The 4,625-nt window shown below is 35.7% G+C and overlaps 1 pseudogene; it reads right to left on the bottom strand.

The window, feature by feature from the left end:
• Nucleotides 1–1,915: 1,915 nt before the first annotated feature.
• On the bottom strand, nucleotides 1,916–2,832 carry LOC110444771 (annotated as a pseudogene).
• Between the last annotated feature and the right edge of the window lie 1,793 nt (nucleotides 2,833–4,625).

Raw genomic sequence — 4,625 nt, forward strand, 5'->3', positions numbered from 1 at the left:
ACAGTAATACATGTAACACATTATTACATGGAATACATGTTATAACGTTATGCACGTTTTACAATAATACATGTAAGACACAGTATTACATTTTACATGTTATATATTAATACGTGTTATAAAGTCATACATGTTTTAAAGTAATATTTGTTACACTAAACATGTACTTCATGTTATATGTTAATACATGTTATAAACTTATGAATGTTATAAAATCATATATGTCATACAGTAATACATGTTACCTAATATAACATGTTTGTTTTTAATTCATGCTATAACGTTGTACACGTTATGAAATAATACATGTTATATATAATTATATGCTATGTAATATATGTATACGTGTTACACAGAAAGACATAGTACACTGTACAACACAATATATATTAATTCATGCTATAAAGTTCTACATGATATAAAATAGTACATGTTATACAGTGATGCGTGTTGATCAGTAATTTACGTTATACAGTAATACATGTTATAAAGTATGACAGCTGGGTAAATATATTATCCGGCCTAACGGGATTCTACATGGTTCTTTTAAAAATACACAATATAATTTTGTCAGACAAAAAGTGACAAAATTTACACTTTACGCATTGATATGGGAATACACGTTTCACTCGTAAGGGAAAGGAAAGTAACCTAGTATGGATGCTTAAGTACATAGTATATATGTACCATGGACATCAACACACATAAGCGGAAGTCACGTTTGAGAACATTTGAAATTTTGAATAAGAAGTTATCAGATACACCGTGAAACCATTGTTACTATTTATTGACATTAAGAATGCCTCGAAGGACACATTAAGACTGAAAAGCAATAACAGATTTGAAAATTAATTCGCTTGTCAACATCCATTATAATGTATTTTAATTGAGAATATTGTTGTCGTCTACTTGCAATAATGGCGGCAAATGAAATAGAGCCAGACATAATGTCTTTGACCGATCACAGGAGTGTGCTTTCGCTTGACCAAATAACGCGTTAGCGCCGTCAACACAGAATAAAGCTTTCATTAACTCGTTGTCCTCTATTTTAAGGTCCACGCTCTCAGCGTGCCCGTTTTCCAGCTTCGTTTGACTTGCCGCTGTCAGTGTCATCCGGCTCAAATCATACCACTGGAGAAAGATCTGTCGTGTCTGTATTCACAATTAAGTCGATAAATCATGTCATGTTTACTCCAAGGTTCTTTTCCTGTTCAACATTTAAAAGTTGTCCCTTCAATATCAACATATAGCTGGACGGAGGCATGCGTCCACCTAATTTTCAAATTTAACAGTTTACTTAAAAGTTAACGTACAAGTCACAACTCTGCTGAGCTCGACTGCTGAAGTTTCCGTTTGCTACTGATATACTTATCATGCTGGTTTGAAGGCTTGAATTCTTTCTGCCTCCGTCCCAATACGTTTCTCTCATTATACCAGATAAAGAAATGATGGTTTAGTCATTTTTTATCACTAGGCAATAGAATAAGGGTACATGTACTATGCGTTGAACGGGCAGACGAAAGATCGTCACTCTTAATGGCCCCATGACCGAGTTCTGTAGAGATTCAAGTCTATGCTGTCGTACTCTCATTAATGCCAAATAATACAATATCAATACCAGTATCCACGAAACCAAAAACGATTTTGGATCGTTATGTGACATTTGAATTGTGCATGGTAATTTCATTATATATATATGAGCTAAAACAAAAAGAAAAACCTAACCTGACTTACAATTGTTGCTATTCCGAATATGTCAAAAAGGTTTGTCTTTTTCATACCAAGAGAGTGAAGCTTTTTTAATGCAATTTTTTATGCCTTACATTCGAAGCAATCGTACACAAAAAAAGCCGTTAGTTAATCAAGAAGTGACGTCTCAAGTAACGAATACAAAGGGAGCAATATTGTTCTGGTCTTTATTTTGGTCCTTACATGTATAAATACTTCAAAACGACTATAATTATATTATCAATATCGGTAAATAAACAAAATAAAATAAAAATCAACTATGTACAAAGTAGGTATCTGTTAATAATGAAAGGTATAAGCTTCGTTACAACAGAAAAAACCTTTTGTCCTGCTGTTTCAGCCTGTGTCTTTGGAATAAGCTATCACAATTAAAATCGTAATCAGACGTTGCCAAAGTGACTGGATTAACGAAGCTATCTGTCAAAGGTTTTACCAATCAAGTTGCTCTCCTAATCTTCATCTCGACTTTCCGGAGTGAGTAGTCTTCCGATTCCTTTAGAGTGTACCAGACTATGCCGTCACTGAAGGAGGACTGTGAATGGGAATACCACCCTGTGCGGTATATACCGTTAAGGTTACTCAGATAACATGTATTGAACCACCAACCCGCCTTGTTCTCAGCCGCACAATTACGCATGTTCAGATCATTATCGACATCCTCTGTGCTAAATTTAATGCCATTGTGATAACTCAAAGAGTCTCCGGCGCTCCCGCGATAATCTCCGACGTGTAAGGTAAAGTCACGGTCCTGACCGTCCAGGAAAAATCCTTCGTACTCTGCAAAGGCCTGTTTACCCTCCCAGTCCCACATGTCAACCCGCAAAATGTAGTTCTGCTGTAGTGTCAAGCGATGAATCATTTCGTTTCCGATCCAATGTTCGTCGTACAGATTGCCGAAACCATATTTATACTCTATCCATCTGCGGTTAAAGTTGATAAGTCCATCTGTTCGGCGTTGCAATACAGTGTAAGCGGTATTGTTGACAAACTGGCAGTAAATGTCGTCCTGAAAAGGGGCATTTTGCGGCTTGATTTGATACACTCCACTTACGTCATATCCAAGTTTTTGGAGGTCATGGCAATCTGGAAAATACAACAAAACGTCTGTTGAAAATACGCGAAATATTGGTAAAATTTGGTCATGTACATATGTATTACATGCTTTCCGTTTGGACTACGTAAAGAAACACCATGGAAATGCAGATATTACACTGTCTATGTGATTGGAACTCTTTAACGGAAAGTGAGTAAGAGTTGTGTAAAGACATATGTTCATATATCAGGGATTCGGGCACTGTAATTGAACTGATAGGTAACGTCAGTCCTACCACATGGTATCGATACAGACTTATAGACTAACAGAGCATTGAAAAACCTACGTCAATGACAATCATTTTCTCTAAAAGGTACGTGCTATACTGAAAACCTACGACAAAACATTGGTATGATATCGACATTACTATCTAAGGCTTTGCTTATATAACGTTTATTCTTGTGTTTTTATCTTTGAAAAAAACCTCCAATGTCAATAACATGGTTGTACAATAATATAATGTAGAATCCTTTTCTCTTTTAGCATTATATAGGAGAATAAAATAACAAGGTCCCCATTCGGTGCTTCACGTACACTGTCACAACAGCAATATAAAGCTACTAATATTGTGTGATAAATTCATTTATTGCAATTGTTACAGAGTGTATATCACTGATCAGCCGGAAAACGACCATTAAACTCGTGCATTTTATTAACTTTTGACCTTTTTACTGTAAAAAGTACGACAATTGTTACGTGACAGGACCGAAACACGCGGAGTAAAATAATAAAGAATCGATACAGTCGGGAGCCATATGTCGTTAGCCAGAGTGATTAACGCCGTCTGCTATAGTTATTTCTGGTTTGTAACCATTAATGACTGAACACATTGATAACATCTCTGTGTGGCGGATATCTAAACATTGCTACAAAGCACTTACACAAACACATTTACTTCACACGAATGTTTTCAAATCGGTCTTGCTCCCGGTGAAGTCTTTTGTTTTAATTTCATTTTGCAAACATACTTCATTGATTAAAGCACTTGGAGACATTACGTTAACTCCCTTTGGGAACATTGTTTTTAATTATGAATGAAATTCAATTAAGCGCATCGTTAAACAATGTGTCCAGAAGCAAAACTACTAACGCTAATGAACAAAGGGAACAGGGCTCATCGATAAACAAACAAAAGACACGTTAACTTTGAATGCTTCATAGCCAACAGTCTTCACCATCCGTCATATCCTGTAGATTGTCACTTCATGCAACGAATCACACTAAAAGCATCATAGTTACACGCTGTTCTTCACATTCACCAGATTTTGAAGCTTTTTACTTTAGACTCGTTTGTGCTTCTTCATGATTTATATATTCTGTATCTAAAGGTTCAACTTGAAGGGTAGCAATCATAGGTACTTTTCTCTTTTAGCTAGGACAAAACAAGCCTCATTGCTTATAGGGCAATGATTACTACAAGGATCCGTACTATTATCAGGTATTTCGAGAGCAGGGACGATTTTGAGATTCCATCCTATGTAAAAAATTTAACGGCTATGAAGGAAATAAGATGTAGCTTTGGGGTTATAGGAATTGTATTCAAGGGTGTTGAATATTGGTCAGAAGAGAGGCTTGTCTTGTTTTTAATTCGACGTTCCACTCTTGAAGGTAGGATTTTCATATCCCCGTACTTATATAATGATTGACTCTATTTAAATCACTCCTAACGCAGGTGTTTTGAAAATATAATCTACAATGACATCGATAATTGAACAATCAGTTTAGTAGATTACCTGAAAAATGTAAAAAAATAAAATAAAAAAAATAACCCCCCCCCCCCCCC

This window comes from Mizuhopecten yessoensis, unplaced genomic scaffold, assembly GCF_002113885.1.
Source record: "Mizuhopecten yessoensis strain PY_sf001 unplaced genomic scaffold, ASM211388v2 hete_36170692, whole genome shotgun sequence".
Classification (NCBI taxonomy): Eukaryota; Metazoa; Mollusca; class Bivalvia; order Pectinida; family Pectinidae; genus Mizuhopecten; species Mizuhopecten yessoensis.